This window comes from Schistocerca cancellata, chromosome 5 (genome assembly GCF_023864275.1).
Source record: "Schistocerca cancellata isolate TAMUIC-IGC-003103 chromosome 5, iqSchCanc2.1, whole genome shotgun sequence".
NCBI classification, from domain to species: Eukaryota; Metazoa; Arthropoda; class Insecta; order Orthoptera; family Acrididae; genus Schistocerca; species Schistocerca cancellata.
This window is the reverse complement of record NC_064630.1, coordinates 288,600,985-288,619,612: the sequence shown is the minus strand read 5'-3', so window position 1 is coordinate 288,619,612 and position 18,628 is coordinate 288,600,985.

The following is an 18,628-nucleotide window of genomic DNA, read 5'->3' as shown; positions in this document are numbered from 1 at the left end:
TGTCCTAGCAGCACAGGTAGAGTATCCCATATGAAATCATGATAACGTGCTCCATTCAGCTTAGGTGGAAGAACAAACTAAAATGAGCTCTAACATGGAAATTAAGCGTTTCCGGACACATGTCCACATAACATTTTTTCTTTATTTGTGTGTGAGGAATGTTTCCTGAAAGTTTGGCCGTACCTTTTTGTAACACCCTGTAGTCGACGAGGACGACCTGTGTTTTACATTTACATTCCTGGCCACTAAAATTCACCAAAACGAGCAGCATACAACGGATAACAAATTGGCATGTTATGTGCTACATCCTTGGACACGCAACTGATTAACATTTCAACTCATTTACACAAAGTGATGTAGTTCGTCATGTACAGTGTGTGTATAAGAAAATAGACTGATAGAAAAAAAATGGCTCTGAGCACTATGGGACTTAACATCTTAGGTCATCAGTCCCCTAGAACTTAGAACTACTTAAACCTAACTAACCTAAGGACATCACACACATCCATGTCCGAGGCAGGATTCGAACCTGCAACCGTAGCAGTCCCGCGGTTCCGGAATGCAGCCCCTAGAACCGCAAGGCCACCGCGGTCGGCTACTGATAGAAAAAATCGCAGAAAGAAGAAGGAGTTGTGCGACGTAAACGAACGTTGATAGGCGTGTTCTTCCACCTGAAATATAATGGCTATTAAAATTTGGCGCCAGTCACGTAAGAGAATGCAAACCACGTTTACTTGAAATACACCGTGTAGCGGTCGTGAGTGTTTCTTATCTTGGAGACTGGACGTGGTGAGTCGATGTTAGTCAAGATTGCATTCAAGGTGACAAAGAAGCCATTATCAACACTTAACTGGGTTTGATTGAGGGTTTGTAATATGACTACCAGTAGCTAGGTTTTCCTAGCGGCTTACTTCAGAAAGAACTGGCAGGAATGTCACCACTGTACACTGTTGTTGGCACCGGTTGTCATGAGAATGTACGTTTCAAGAAGAACGGGCTCCGGACAACGAAGTGGCATTACCGGGAGGGAACACAATCAGTTTCGATGTATTGTTCTGGCCTAACTTACTGCATCTGCAGTAGCAATCTGAGTAGCAGTTGGTGCCACAGTGGCACAACGGACTGTTACAAATTGTTAACTTCAAGGACATGTCCCAGTTAAACCCCCTGTGGTGTGCATTCCACTGACCCCAAACCACCGCCATATCTGACTTCAGTGGTGTGAAGTGAGACTGTTGTGTTCTGATGAAAGCTGATTCTGCGCCGGTGCCAGTGGTAGCCAGGTGTTGGTTAGAAAGAAACCAGTTGAGAGCCTCCAACCAATCTGTCTGCGTGTTAGACACATTGGACCTATACCTGGAGTTATGGTGTGAGGTGCAATTTCCTATGACGGTAGGAGCACTCTCGTTATTGACCCGCACACCCTGACCGCATATTTGTACGTAGGTCTGATGATTCGACCTGTTGTGTTACCATTCAAGAACAGCATCCCAGGAAGTGCTTTCCAACAGGATAACACTCGCTCACATAGCGCTGTTGTAGCCCGACATGCTGTACATAGTGTCGACTTATCATCTCAGCCTGCTTGTTCACAAAATCTGTCTCCAATAGAGCACTTATAGAATACCATCATTTGACAACAGTAGTGTCTTCCTCAAGCAGCATTTAGTGCCCCTGTGTTTACCGACCAAGTGCAACAGGCAGGGAGTTTCATCGCACTAAGTAACATTCGGCATCTGTACAATACAATACATGCTTGCATTCATCATCTGGTTGTTATCGTATCAGCTTCGCAATTGAGGAATGGTTTACCTCTCTCTTACATTAACCTGTGACCTTCCAGTGTAAATCACTTAAATTTGTTACATACACAAGTATAATCCGAAAATGACACTACTCTTCAGTAATTAGTTTTTGGCATTGCGATTACTTTGTGTCAGTATTATAAGCACTGGGTTCGGAATTCAAAAATCACTTTTCAGTTTCAGTTGTTTGAGACATTATCAAGTTATATGCCCTGTAAGGAGACACTGTTACCACTACATATCCTAACAGGACAGCGTCGGGATCATTGTCTATCTAGACTGCTCGTATTGGTCCAAATCCCTCAAACGTTATGCAGATTTGTAGTTGATAGTTTCAGGTGGGTCATACCGAACGCCGTGGAGGATCTATACGAATCTGTGTGATTAGCAGCCAAAAGGATATACATAATATTCACTATGCGGTACTGAATCCTACAATGCTGTCATGTAACTTGAGTCAGGAGACTGACATGTATGCAGCAAAAGAAGTACCCTAATGGACAGTTTTACTTCGTCTGGAAGTCACCACGGTCTGTCGTCAAGGCGATCCGCGTGACTAGCAAGCGAGAGGAGATATATTCTGTTCACTATGTCACACAGAATCCTACAGCGATGTAGTGTAACGTAAGTCAGGAAATTAATTTGTTTGCAGCAACACAAGTATCCTCATGAACAGTGTTAGTCGTCTGAAATGCACCATGCGATCACTGTTGTGGGTCTCCTTCATGTGGTAGCACAGCTAGGCCAGCAGTGGTTCCACCAACAACACTGGACACAGGAGCATCACGTCGTCTTCTCAGAGCAGCCTAGGTGCGGATACGTACGACATATCTGTGTACAGATTATTCTAAGAGAGAAAACATTGCCAGATCGCTTTGGTCGTCGTCAAGCGGATCCAGCACCAGGTGGAACGGTATAGGATACCAACGGTATAGGATACCATTGGGTACTATCACCATTGTTTCGCATAACCGACTAGGTTATTTTCATAGCTGATTTCTGACGTGTTAAAGCCGGTGGCTGTGCCGGATCTACGTAATCTCCGAACTACATGTTACCTGTGCTTCCCTTGGCTACCTCGATGTAGGGAGTGTTCGACTGTAGCGCCGACTGGCCAGCATGTTCTCCAGGCCTCTCGCTCATTGGAAACAACTGGTCGTAGTTTGCCGAAAGACTGACGAAGCACTACTATTGATAGATTCTGACATAGAGCTGAAGGAGCATGGAGTGACGTACGTGCATCGCGCTTCCAGTTTTAGTTCATTTCCAAGCCCAGCTGGTTAGAGCACTTTTTTCTGCCAGAGGTTGAAGTTGGTTATAATATGTTCGAGATACACCCTCAAACAATATACCAATGTAATCACAATTGTATTGTCGTGCTATACCGTATACGTACAATAAGTTAAATTTCGTTAGTGTCTGTACTCCCTGGTATTGCACGAGGGTAACATAGTTGTATTTATTTTATTTTATTTCGTTGCCTGCATTTGCACATTAAATCTTGAATGTACTCCAGTCACTGTCATTCTATAAAGTTTTTCCCTTCTACAGATCCCTCTAGTACCATGGAAGCTATTCCCCATGTCTTATCCCATGTTCTGTCATTCTGTTCCTTCTTTTTGTCAGCGTATTCAAATATTCCTTATCCCCTTTTCATCGCCGATTCTGCGAGGACCTTCCTCATCTTATAAGTCCACCTATTTTTCGATACTCTTTTGCAGCGCCGCTTCTCTAACGCTTCGATTCTCACCTGTTCCAGGTTTTCCCAGAGACCATAATTCACTCCCACACAAAGCGTGCTTCAAACGTACATTTTTTGTAATTTATTCCCCAAATGACCTATAATTTATACCAGTAATCTCGTCTTGATGTATCTACTAACTACCACGTGATCCGTGCTCGAATCACAGCCTTGGCACAAATTTTCATTTATTGCTTCAGTCTGCATACATACGTTACAGATCTTTGACAGTTGAAAAGGTCTCTGAGTCAAAATTGTTTCATTTGATTAAAGCACGTATACCTTCATGTTAGGCGGGATTCCTTGTTTCCTTCGATACTGATGTGCTATTTCGGTACACTTGGAAAGCCTTAGTGGTGCTGTTCGAGTTTAACGTAATAACAAGTAGGCTGAGGCGTGAATGGGAATTTGGTCTAAGAAGAGATTCGTGCTAGGGTATTCTGTGCACATGTGCACAACCGTTTTTCCAGGTGGAGCAGTAGTTAATGCATTTTACTAATGAGCAAGACACATCGATTCGAATGAGGCTCTCGCCACCAAATTTCATTCATCACCTGAATCTGCAGGTACATATAATACTGTTTGAGATCTGAAAAAGTGTTTGGCATTACTTAATTTCATTTGAAACGTCTCTTGGCCTGGAACGCAATCTTAGCCGGTGCTAGTCTTCTTTTTTATGTCCTAGTTGAATCACAGATTACGTGGTCTCATGTCAGCTTATGTACGGGGGCTGGTTCAGGTATTTGTCAGTAAAATAATTGATCAAGTTGGGCATAAATGGTTAGGATGAAGTCATGGCGAGGGATATTGCATGTGGTTCGTTCTATAACTTTTCTCTGACCACTCGTTGCACCAAGAGTAGGACTGGCTGAGATGAAGTTGGAGGGAACGTTGATATCTGTGGATGGCACTGAGGAGGCACAGAAAGGTGTGTCATTGCCGTACTGGAGACACGGGCAGTAGATGGTGGCCTAGCATGTCACCAGTGTAAAGGTGAGAACACAGAGCCTTGGAAATCTTCTGCAGTAGAAGGAAGACGTGGGAACAGTTCTGGTGATTAGTGTGTAACGTCCCGTCGACAACGAGGTCATTAGAGACGGAGCGCAAGCTCGGGTAAGGGAAGGATTGGGAAGGAAATCGGCCGTGCCCTTTCAAAGGAACCATCCCGGCATTTGCCTGAAACGATTGAGGGAAATCACGGTAAACCTAAATCAGGATGGCTGGAGACGGGATTGAACCGTCGTCCTCCCGAATGCGAGTCCAGTGTGCTAACCACTGCGCCACCTCGCTCGGTGGGAACAGTTCTCCTTTATAACAAGTCATGGGCAATTTTCTAGAAAGTGTGTAATAAGTGAGCTACAATACGCAAAAATGAACTGCGTAGATCTGGTTTTTCGAGACTGAGGAATACAAAATGGCAGATTTTTTTGTTAAGAAGTAGGTAGGATAGGAGATAGGGGAGGTTAAAGGAGAAGTTGGAAAGGAAGCCACACTGATTAGGAGGGATGCCTAGTTGCTGGCTTAAGTATTTGTATATTCGTTGGGAGTGAATCGATTCGAACATCTTTCCAAACACTGAAATTTGGCTGCCTGGTCTGTAGGAATATACAATGATGAGCCAAAACATTTTGACCACATGCTTAACAGCTTGTTTCTCCATCCTTGGAACGAAATACATCACCGATTCTGCTTATCAGTTTTCTGAAGGGATGTGGCATTGGATGTCTGCGTGCAGGTTCGCGTAAATAAAGGCCCGCTGATTTACCTACGTGGTGATAGCGCTCGATAGCCGATCGAGATGGGTTCCATAGGATTTACATCAGGAGAATTTGGTCACCGAGACATCGATGTGAGTTCACTATAATGCTCCTCAAACCACTATACCACCGTTCAGTCTCCGAGACACGAACAATTATATTGCTGAAAGATGACGTCGCCATCGGGGAAGACATCAAGCATGAAGGGATGCAAGTGATTCGCAGCTGCCAGTGTGTCTTTGATTACCATAGAGCACCCATGCCGGCACAGGAGAATGTCTCCCATAGCATAATATTGCCCCCACCAGCCTGCGTTTGTGGAGGCGACCATCAACTTAGTGTAGCAAAATTGTGATTCATCGGAAGTGCCGACACGTTTCCATGGATCGACAGTCGAATCCCGGTGGTCCCGTGCCCACTGCAAACATAACTGATGGTGTAATTGTCTCAACAAATGAACACGTAGGGGTGATACCCTTCGGAGCTACATGTTCAATAATGTAGGATGGACAGTGTGCCGCGTGGACCAGCATTGTGCTCTTTCGACAGAGGTACCTTAGATCACCATGTATCCTACTTTCCAGAGCAGCCAAGCCTCCGAACTTCTCGTTCTGTGCTTAATTATATACGTCCACCCATTTAGCGCCTAGTGGCAGTTTCACCGTCCTTCAATATATTTCCATACATGCTCACGACAGCAAAAAGTGAATATTCGACCAGCCTCACCGTTTTCGAGATACTCGTTCATAGGCAATGGGTAACAACAATCTTCCTATTGTCAGAGTCGCTTGTATCAATGGATTTCCCCATTTGGAGCCCATATCTTTGCTGGGGACATCCCCCGTCCATATCTGCTCCATTTACAAACTTTTTTTTTTACAACATTATGTGCCCGAAATGCCACTGTACGGCATCCAATGTCGCGATGGGCAGTGGTCATAAGTTTTGACTTATGATTGTATGTTACTGAGGGTTTGCAGGTTTTATAGAAACGTAGGATATGAAAAGATTGTCAGAGCCTAGCGGATGGTACGTTATCGAGAGTGGCATGGATTACTGTGAAGGAAACGGGAATTAATTCTGGTGTCGGGAGGTGATGCAGTAGGTTCCAATAATGGTGCATGCATTTGCTGGAACTTAAAAGATTGTAATGACTCACTCGTACTGCAGATGAAATATAAACATAGCAGTTCTCATTCATTCTGTTTGGTACGCAGTGCAAATAGTTCTCATAGTAACACATGTGCAGTAATTTCTTTCACTTCATGTTCTTCTAAAAGCATGCATGCCATCGAAGTTATCTCCACCGACGGTTCGGTGTCAGCAAACAACTAGTGCTGGCTACATTTCTCATTAGGGCCTGTCAAACGATTTAATCAAAGAACCACTCGCTGCGACATTTGAATGTGGACATCAGAATACCGACCTTCTGTGCGCTGGGAAGAATTTACCACTGCTGCCAGTTTTTTGCAGTTACTGATGCGAAATTCTCCGTCTGCGTAAATCCGTTACATATATTTATTTTTCTAACTAAGTCTTCCATAACTACTGAAGCTCTCTGGTACTCTGCTCAAAAGTATATAAAATATGAATTTATGTGCATCCACGGAAATAAATCGTCGCTAATTTATGACGCTCGTATATCGCACACTGAAAGAGGACAGGAAGACTACAGAAGTAAGAGAAGCGAACAGAGTGTATGGGGGGGGGGGGGGGGGGAGGGATGGGGAGAGAGCTTTGAGAGGAACGTGGACGGAGAGGGAGAGAGAAAGGAAGGCAACTGTTTTTACGGTAGCTCTGCGAACTTATCTCGCTGTTTCTGCATGCATTTATACCGGAGCGGCCGTGCGGGTCGGATCCAGCTGAATGTTTGTAGGCCTCTCGTCTGACTCCAACAGCGCCGCTGTGAAGCCAGATTTTTCCAGCCCTCTGCAGGCTAGAGAGAAAGAGGGTGTGTATTTGAGAGAGAGAGAGGAGGGGGGGAGGGAGGATGAGAGGAGGGGGAACTCTGCTGCTGAATGAATGCCAGTAATGCTGCAGAGGAACTAGAAGATGCTTTCCTTGGCCAGATAACAGACGCCCATTTCTGCGGCCCCGATGGAATCCATGAACAATGGGACTGGCTATGGCGGTTTTGAGGGGAGCTGCTCCCAAGCTACAGAGTGGGAGTGAGATAGCTTCGCCGAAAACACTTCTGCATAAGCGCTTCAGAAGAGCAAGTCGGAGGGCGCCAATGCTTAGTCGTACATTATGCTCTGCTATTTGTACATAGCCAACTATAGGCAAGTGAAGCGTTAAAAAGAACCCTGCCTATTTCATTGTGTTTACGTAGATGAGACCATCCGTCATCTTAATTCAAATGGTCTCTTTCCAACTCAGAACTCACGTAGCTAGTCTGGCCAATAAGCACAACCGAATCAGAGAAATATCATCTGTAGCTTTAGCCTTGCGTGCATCGTTCACACTTACTAAGAGAGAATATAGCGAAATGGTGAAGTGGCGAAACCTCTGGTAAAGTGGTGTTAAGGCTCTACTTTGAAATTTCTGTACGTAAATGGTGTTTGTTACTTCATCGAATTAAGTTGTTGAATGTTAGGATAATTTCTTAAACAAGGACACCATTGAGTTCCCTCACTTCTAGTGTTCTGCTCTTTTCTCTCTGTCTCTCTATTTCTCTCCAATTCCCTCCACGTGTCGGAAAACATGGAGCTATAGATTACTTGTTGGCTGAGCGCTGCAGATGAATGAGCAGCTTTCCAACATAACTGTAAATGCTTGAGTGAGTGGGTGCGCGAGCAGTGTAGGATTAGAGATAATGCGAGCTTTGTTTTTGAGGGAGAGCTAGAAATGGTGACATAGAAGCATGTTAATAGTAGAGTGGTAAGTTAAAAGTTTGGAGTCGGAGTGGTTGGAGGGTTGTAGGTAGAGATTAAACCCGTTATTTACGGATGGAACAGGAAATGGACGCTTATAGGATATATTACTTTATGGATTTAGGGATCAAGACGTGCGAGTTGGTAGATGTAAGCCTTAGACAAAATGATGATTGTGTGCGTGTGGAGGGAAATAAACAGATGTGTCTTGGTGGAAACGCGGCAGGTAATTGATGGGTTGCGACATAATGAGTGTTCCAAAACTGATTTAGTTTACGGACGATCGTATACAGGTTTCTGTAAGTATTCTAGGAACTTGAGGAATTCAATTAATTGGTAACGGTGGAAGCTACTGATGATGGTAATGACGAATTACGACATGGGGAGAATAACGGTCAGGCACTTTCAAAGAGTGGTAAAATTTTTGGAGGAGCAGATACTCAAGAAACGTCAGTAAAGATGAAAGAAAAGATAGGTTCTGAAAGTTTAACTTGTTTGAGTGGGCAGTTTACCCTAGACTGCATTATGCTATGATATTGCTATAAAGTGTTGTCGCATATTATGTCAGAATACTGAAATGTCATTAACCAAGTAGTTATCAAACAACATACAGCTAAATTATGATCGTAAGAAAATCGGCACAGCTCTCCCTACTAAATAATCAGACTTATAATCAAACAAGTCAAGGGAGCGCAATGCTCATTACCTTCACTGAATTGTAAGAGATCATGGGTTGGCCACTGATCACAGCGATGAAACCGCCACACTGGCAACAACAAGCTTGTGTGTGCCACAGATTATGTTTTTTGTATTATTGGGTCATCTAACCATGGAGAACTTGTAGTCAGATTAAATGATCTTGTAAGTTAAATAAAGTGTGAATACAACAGTTCATTATTTGTTTTAATGTTATTGGACACAATACGGAAGCAGTTAATAGAGAAAAAAATTTTCTAAGTATCTGAACCGAATTTACTCAAAGCTACCCTAACACCGTTGGGAGGTACCAAATTATATGGAAGACTGAATGGAGGTAACACCACACGTTATACTTGTATGAGGAGCTCGCGAATTCAACGTCAATGAGACAAATCGCAAGTAATAGTCAAACTGACAATATATTTTGCTTCCAAGTACCATTAAGTCCGGAGCTGCTGAAAGTATGGATCACACCACTGCAGACTGCGAAACTTACATTTCCCCAACATTAGTGAAGCATGTACCCATCAGCATCAGATGGCAGCGAGAGACTATGGTGGCCAGAACACAAATACCACAAAACTTATTTCCCCCTCTTCATCTCTCTACTTTTTGAAAAAAGAAAACCAACGTGGAGGGGATTATTTTATACTGTTGCTAGTGTGACTGACGAGAATATTGCTTGTTTCATGAAAAAGAAACTGGAGATTGCAGCATAATCTTTCCTGTCTTGTCATACAACACGCATATAACTGAATGTGAGGATGGAACTGCCCTAGTGCAGTAACTGCTCGACTGTTCAGCTTCTTGACACCACACTCATGGACTTAACTCAATTGAATGGCCTAAATATTGGAGTGAAATATACCCTTCATTTCATGATGGCTGGGCAGTGTTACGGCATCTCGAACTTTGATATTCAAGGAGAAAAAACAAAAATGTCGTAAATACTCTCTGGGGATGGTCGTGGCAGCACAGGACCCCCTGCCCTTATTTAGGATAGACGCTGGCTCTTCCGACAGTAACAAGTCGCAGCACCATTTCCACAAAAAGTGCGCATGTCCCTGGGGAGGCTTGCCTCTCCTCATGAAATTCAATAACTGTCTTCTACCGACAACATTGTCCTATCAACCGATCCCTTCTTTTAGTCAAGTTGCGCAGCTAATTTCATGTCTCCTCAATTCTACTCAGTATCTCCTCATTAGTTCTTCATCTACATCTACATTTATACTCCGCAAGCCAGCCAACGGTGTGTGGCGGAGGGCACTTTACGTGACAATGTCTTTACCTTCCTTTTCTGTTCCAGTCGCGTATGGTTCGCGGGAAGAACGACTGTCTGATAGCCTCCGTGCGCGCTCGAATCTAATTTCACATTCGTGATCTCCTCGGGAGGTATAAGTAGGGGGAAGCAATATGTTCGATACCTCATCCAGAAACGCACCCTCTCGAAACCTGACGAGCAAGCTACACCGCGATGCAGAGCGCCTCTCTTGCAGAGTCTGCCACTTGAGTTGTCTAAATATCTCCGTATCGATATCACGGTTGCCAAATAACCCTGTGACGAAACGCGCCGCTCTTCTTTGGATCTTCTCTATCTCCTCCGTCAACCCGATCTGGTACGGATCCCACACTGATGAGCAATACTCAAGTACAGTTGGAACGAGTGTTTTGTAAGCAACCTCCTTTGTTGATGGACTACATTTTCTAAGGACTCTCCCAATGAATCTCAACCTGGTACCCGCCTTAACAACAATTAATTTTATGTGATCATTCCACTTCAAATCGTTCCGCACGCATACTCCCAGATATTTTACAGAAGTAACAGCTACCAGTGTTTGTTCCGCTATCATATAATCGTACAATAAAGGATCTTTCTTTCTATGTATTCGCAATACATTACATTTATCTATGTTAAGGGGCAGTTGCCACTCCCTGCACCAAGTGCCTATCCGCTGCAGATCTTCCTGCATTTCCCTATAATTTTCTAATGCTACAACTTCTCTGTATGCTACAGCATCATCCGCGAAATGCCGCATGGAACTTCCGACACTATCTACTAGGTCATTTATATATATTGTGAAAAGCAATGGTCTTATGACACTCCCCTGTGGCACGCCAGAGGTTACCTTAACGTCTGTAGACGTCTCTCCATTGATAACAACATGCTGTGTTCTGTTTGCTAAAAACTCTTCAATCCAGCCACACAGCTGGTCTGATATACCGTAGGCCCTTACTTTGTTTTTCAGGTGACAGTGCGGAACTGTATCGAACGCCTTCCGGAAGTCAAGGAAAATAGCATCTACCTGGGAGTCTGTATCTAATATTTTCTGGGTCTCATGAACAAATAAAGCGAGTTGGGTCTCACACGATCGCTGTTCCCATAATCCATGTTGATTCCTACAGAGTAGATTCTGGGTTTCCAAAAACGACATGATACGCGAGCAAAAAAACATGCTCTAAAATTCTACAACAGATCGACGTCAGAGATATAGGTCTATAGTTTTGCGCATCTGCTTGACGACCCTTCTTGAAGACTGGGACTACCTGTGCTCTTTTCCAATCATTTGGAACCTTCCGTTCCTCTAGAGACTTGCGGTACAAGGCTGTTAGAAGGGGGCAAGTTCTTCTTTCGCGTACTCTGTGTAGAATCGAATTGGTATTCCGTCAGGTCCAGTGGACTTACCACTGTTAAGTGATTCCAGTTGCTTTTCCATTCCTTGGACACTTATTTCGGGGTCAGCCATTTTTTCGTTTGTGCGAAGATTTAGAGAAGGAACTGCAGTGCGGTCTTCCTCTGTGAAACAGCTTTGGAAAAAGGTGTTTAGTATTTCAGATTTACGCGTGTCATCCTCTGTTTCAATGCCATCATCATCCCGGAGTGTCTGGATATGTTGTTTCGAGCCACTTACTGATTTAACGTAAGACCAGAACTTCCTAGGATTTTCTGTCAAGTCGGTACATAGAATTTTACTTACGAATTCACTGAATGCTTCACGCATAGCCCTCTTTACGCTATCTTTGACATCGGATAGCTTCTGTTTGTCTGAGAGGTTTTGGCTGCGTTTAAACTTGGAGTGAAGCTGTCTTTGCTTTCGCAGTAGTTTCCTAACTTTGTTGTTGAACCACGGTGGGTTTTTCCCGTCCCTCACAGTTTTACTCGGCACGTACCTGTCTAAAACGCATTTTACGATTGCCTTTAACTTTTTCCATAAACACTCAACATTGACACTGTCACAACAGAAATTTTCGTTTTGATCTGTTAGGTAGTCTGAAATCTGCCTTCTATTACTCTTGCTAAACAGATAAACCTTCCTCCCTTTTTTTATATTCCTATTAACTTCCATATTCAGGGATGCTGCAACGGCCTTGTGGTCACTGATTCCCTGTTCTGCACTAACAGAGTCGGGAAGTTCGGGTCTGTTCGTTATCAGTAGGTTCAAGATGTTATCTCCACGAGTCGGCTCTCTGTTTAATTGCTCGAGGTAATTTTCGGATAGTGCACTCATTATAATGTCACTCGATGCTCTGTCCCTACCAACCGTCCTAAACATCTGAGTGTCCCAGTCTATATCTGGTAAATTGAAATCTCCACCTAAGTCTATAACATGCTGAGAAAATTTATGTGAAATGTATTCCAAATATTCACTCAGTTGTTCTGCCACTAATGCTGCTGAGTCGGGAGGTCGGTAAAAGGAGCCAACTATTAACCTAGCTCGGTTGTTGAATGTAACCTCTACCCATAATAATTAACACGAACTATCCACTTCTACTTCACTACAGGATAAACTACTACTAACAGCGACAAACACGCCACCAACGGTTGCATGCAATCAATCCTTTCTAAACACTGTCTGTGCCTTTGTAAAAATTTCGGCAGAATTTATCTCTGGCTTCAGCCAGCTTTCTGTACCTATAACGATTTCAGCTTTGGTGCTTTCTATCAGCGCTTGAAGTTCCGGTACTTTACCAATGCAGCTTCGACATTTTACAATTACAATACCGATTGCTTCTTGGTCCACGTATGTCCTGACTTTGCCCCGCACCCTTTGAGGCTGTTGCCGTTTCTGTACTTGCGTGTATTTGCGTGATCTACCCACCTAATCCTCAACATTCATCTGTAATACCACACTTCAAAAGCTTCTATTGTCTTCGTGTCTAAAATGTTTATCGTCCGTGTTTCACTTTCATATAAGGCTACATCTCAGACAAATGTCTTCAGAAAACACTTCGTAAAACTTAAGTCTATACTCAAAATTAGCAAATACATCTTCCTAAGACACGCTACGATCGCAGGTTCGAATCCTGCCTCGGGCATGGACGTGTGTGATGTCGTTAGGTTAGTTAGGTTTAAGTAGTTCTAAGTTGTAGGGGGCTGATGACCTCAGATGTTAAGTCCCATAGTGCTCAGGGCTATTTGAACCATTTTGAAGTGTCTCGTTTCCTATTATAATTACCTCAGCATCACCTGACTTAATGCGGCTACATTCCATTATCCTTCTGCTGATGTTCTACTTATACCCCCCTTTCGAGTCACTTTCCAATCCATTCAGCTGCTCTTCCAAGTGTTTTGTTGTCTGTGACAGAATTAGTTCCATCTGGAAACTTTACCGATTTTATTTCTTCTCCGTGGACTTTAGTTCCTACTTCAAATGTTTCTTTGGTTTCCGTTACTGTTTGCTCAGTGCACGGATTAGATAACATAGGGGGTAGGTTACAGTCCCGTGTCACTCCCTTTTTAACCACAGATTCAGTTTCATTCCCCTCGGCTCATATAACTGCCGTCTGGTTTCTATACGAGTCATAATCACCCTTTCGTTCCCTGAATTTTTCCCCTGCTAACTTCAGAATTTCAAAGGGAATATTCCATTAACATTGCTGAGCCGTGTGTACTTCCATCTTTCCACTGCTCGTTTCCTCAGCGTCGTGTCGAGCCAATATTTTTGGTAATCGACAGTGTTTGGGCACGATCGGACTCTAGCATCTCGTTGCTGTCTTTTATTGCTTCGCTTCTATTTCGTTTTTCCGCGGTTTTCAGGGTTGGTGTTTTATGAAGCTCTTTCGTTTGAACTCCCGCCCGTAGTGTACCCACTATCGATTGCGAGTTCTGTCTTTGGTGTACTTAGAAACCGTATGTTGGTAACACGACCGACTCACGTGTTTAATGCAGCAGACGCTTTGGCCTGTACTATTTATAGGCGTTGCGGTCACCCTGGAGGAGATAACTGTTGTGTCCCCCCTACCCTCCATCTCTACACCCTACATCTCCTTTCCCAAGGTGGATTCCATCAACTCCCCCTCCCGGATGATGCTCGCTCTCAACTCTGATCCTCGCTCCCCCTCTTTCCCCTGTGCTTTTCCCGGGCTCCCTCTTCGCCCCCTTCATCCTCTTTCTTTCTCTTTGCCCCTTCTCTCCCCCGAGTCCTTTTACATTTCCCTCCTCTGCCTCCACTCATTCTCCCTCACGTCTGCCCTTCTCCCCCTTTATTAGTCCTCTCCCTCCTTGTTCCCCCCCCCCTTTTTCGTATTTTTCCTTCCTCCCTCCTTGTTCTTCCCCCTCCTCCAGCTGCCCCCCCCCCCCCATCTGCCTTTGGCTCGGGAGTGTCATCTTTGTGCCGCCACTTTCGTGCAGTGTTCTACATTGAGTGTTCTACAGTGAGTGTTTTACAGTGAGTGTTCCGTGTTGTGTTTTTTTGGGAAGTGTTGCGAACGGTCATCATAATGTCGCTGGATATGCCTTTTATCTCTAGCGAACAGAAACCAGACTGTCACCATGTTTTTTAATTGTGTGTGTACTATGTTACTTGACTGATTCCTGTGTCTTTTATTAACGTTGCCAACCCCTTTTGCTTTCTGTTTCAACTTTCCGCATTTTTCCGCCATTTTACACTTGACGTCACCGTTTTATCGCCTGTTTTTCGTGTTTATTTTCTTCTTCCGTTTTTTAAAATAAAAGTCTGTAGGCTGTAGAGCAGCGTACTAAGCTGCTGCCAGCCGGGCCCCTTCAGGGGGAATTGAAAATCAATAAAGAAAAAAAAAAAACCTGGAGGAGGTTGTCGCGCAGTGGGCTTCGAGTCTGCTCTGGTGACGTCGATATCCTGCCTTCCGCGCACGGATGTTGTTATCGAACCTACACTTTTACCCGTGGAGGAACGCCGGCCTGGTTGGGCCCCTCTGTCTACTCTTCACTGGTTGTCCGCGGGAGGTGGATGGCAGCCTAATCATCGCTGCGTCGACGAAGGCAAACAAACAGTAACCATCATGGGGCGGTGGAGCCGCAGTTCGGCGAGAGTTTGAGTCGAGGAGCAGTTCGGCTGGGTCGGTGTCTGCCGGGACGACTGGGGCAGCTCAGAGTTGTGCACAGCAGTCCCGGACAAACGACGAAGTGCGCCGAGGGAAAGGTGAAAAGAAGTTAAGGGTGAATGTTTCAAGTTGATCGACCTTTGGGATTGAGTTCATCCAGTCGTCTTTCCCGCCTTGTGGCCACCGCCATGGCAATCCTGTGTTCTGTTCCCTGGTGCAATTCTGACAGTGCAGATTCCTCCACGCATCGTTGCTAACCGGTGTAGTGGTGTATTTTGGTAGTTATTTGTGTACGTTTGCACTTCTATGTTTAGGTAGTTCATCCTCCCGCCTTGTGGTTGCAGATTTTCGGGTGGGGAGTTAGTTCCTTGTCTCCCAAGATCTAGTGCTGTATTATTAAGGTTAATTCTAGTTCAGTCTAGTGTTCTGTTAATCCCTGGGTATATGTGTCCACCATACTATTTGCGCTGTATTTATTCTAAGTGAGTTGCACTGACAGTAGTTGGGGGTTCGAGTCCTGTCACGGAGCTGATAAGGGGTCACATTGGTTTCGGCTTGTCAGTTGGAGGGTGTTGCCTTAGAGGTTTGTTAACATTAGCATGTCAGCAATGTCTAGCGCTACCGGGATCTAAAGAAGAACATTGTGCTGATTAGGGAATGTTGTTACACGTTCTTGTTTTCATTTCGATACCTGTATTTGTGAAGGCAACCGCATGAAGTAAGGTCTGTTCTGAAGCTATGCTGGATCTAGCGCACTTGGGATTTTTGCTTTTGTTTTAATCCCGACTATTTGGGTGTCAGGAATATGGAACTATGTTGTTAATGTTTGGCTTGAACAGCGGATAAACGGCAAGTTTAGTACGTGTGTAGTGGCATGGCGTCCTCGTGAAGGCGTGCCCGCTAGATCGCTATTGCGTCTCCTCAAAGTGTAATTTCCACCTTACTAAAACCCCCTTGTTAAAAAGGAGGAAGAAAAAAGCCTTAGAAATATCTTCTATTTGCATTAACTATCTTACCTGTCGCTTAAGTAAATATCTGCTCAGTGATTAAGCTAATGGGAGCACCTATCCTAAAAGCAGTTAGCGCACTTCTGTTATGGTGGCCCTCGTGCCTATTTTGGTCGAAATATTGTATAAACAGGCTTACATGCTCCGTATCGAACGTCTGATGTTGTTTTTTGAGTGATTGTGGATTATTAAAATTGATTATAGTGCAAACGTTTGTATTTTACCGCCGGCCGAAGTGGCCGTGCGGTTAAAGGCGCTGCAGTCTGAAACCGCAAGACCGCTACGGTCGCAGGTTCGAATCCTGCCTCGGGCATGGATGTTTGTGATGTCCTTAGGTTAGTTAGATTTAACTAGTTCTAAGTTCTAGGGGACTAATGACCTCAGCAGTTGAGTCCCATAGTGCTCAGAGCCGTTTTGTATTTTACCAACCGTGTTTATAAGTTATTAATGTGATTGGCTGGAATGTAATACGAAAGTTTAGGACCATAGGTTGTCCAGGTAGAAATTTTGAAGCCATGCTGTGTTGTGAATTCACGTATTTATGTTTTATATTGCAATGAGAATTTAAATGTGGCAAACCCACGCTTTGTGGTTAATAATTAAAGATTTAAGAGTGCGTTCACTTAGCGCTTACTTATGTATGTGTTATTATTATTTTAAAAAAATTATAATAGACGTTTAAGTTTCTTAAATTAAAGCCATCCAATTCGAAAGTGGTTGCCCTCCCATTTTGGGCAATTGTAAGCATCGAAGCAGGATTTACGTAGTTGGTGTTATGTATTGTATGTTATGAGTAAATTATTTATGTGTTACATCACGTCTGATATGTCAGTTCCTTGGCCTCATCCACACCTTGGTCGTAGTCTTTTAATATTAAATGATCAGACCACCGTTCCAATTGCCCCAAGCCTTCTGTAAGTCTACAAATGCTATAAAAGTATGTTTTCCATTCCTGAGCTATCTTCTAAGAAAAGTCGTAGGGGAAATACTGCCTCGCAAGTTCCTACGTTTCTCCGAAATCCAAAGCGATCTCCCCCGAATTCGGCTTCTTGCAGTTCAGTCTTTCTTCTGAAAAGAATTCGTATTAGCATTTTGCGGCCATGGATTATTTTCGCACCAATTAGCAACTGATTTCTTTAGAATTGCGATTACTACATTCTTCTTGAAGTCTGAGGGTATTTCGGCAGTCTCATAAGTCATGCACATCAGATAGAAGAGTTTTGTCATAGCAGGCTCTCTCAAGACTATCAGTAGTTCAGATGGAATGTCGTCTACTCCGGGGCATCGTTTCAACTTAGGTCTTCCAGTGCTCTGTCATATTCTTCCCGCAGTATCATATCTCATCTTCATCTACATCCTCTTACATTTTTATAATATTACGTTCAAGTTCAACTGCGTTGTGTAGACCCTCCAAATACTTTCTGCTTCTCTTTCTTTGCTTAGTACAGGTTTTACATCTGAGCTCTTGATATTCATAAAGCCTCTTCTCTTTCTTCCAAGCGTCCTTTGAACTTTCCTGTAGGAGGTATCTATTTTTCCTCTAGTGAAATATGCTTCTAACTTCTTACCTTTTTCCTCTAGTCATTTCTGCTTAGCCATTTTGCACTTCCTGTCAACCTAATTATTTAAACGTTTATATTCCCTTTCGCCTGCTTTATTCGCTCCATTTCTGCTTTCCTCTTCCATCAATTAATTTCAATGCCTCCTGTCTTATCTAAGTATCGCTAGTAAACCTTGTTTTTTAACGTATTTGAGCCTCTGCTGCCTTCACTTTTCATCTCTTAAATTTATTCATTCGTCTTTACTGTAATCGTTTCCCATGTTTTAATGAACCGCTGCACAATATTCCGTCTCACACTCTCAGCAACCTCTGCTGCTTTCAGTTTGTCTTGATCCCGTTTCCTTAATTTCCCAATATTTTGCAGTTTCTTCGCTTTTGATCCAACGTCTGTAACCTACAACTTGTGGTCTGAGTCAACATCCGTCGCTGGGAATGTCTTACAATTTAAAATCTGGTTCCGAAACATCTGTGTTACGATTATATAATAGTCAGAAGCCATTACATAATCAATCTGAAACCTTCCGAGAAGCATGCAACCTTATTTCATGATTCTTGAACCAATTGTTAGCGACGATTAAATTATGCTCTGTGAAAAATTCTACCATGTGGCTCCCTCTTTCATTCCTTCCCCCTCCCCCCCCCCATTCCATATTCACCTACTATTTTATCTTCTCTTCCTTTCCCTGCTGTCGATTCCAATCCTCCATTACGATTAAACTTCCGCCACTTTTAACTTTCTGAATAACTTAAATTTTCTGTTCCCACATTCTTCAGTCTCTGCGTCATCTGCGGAGATTGTTCTCTTATTAACTTGTACTACCGTGGAAGATGTGGGCTGCGTTAATGCATTCACTGAGCTATTCGTAGCAGCTAACCCATATTGCT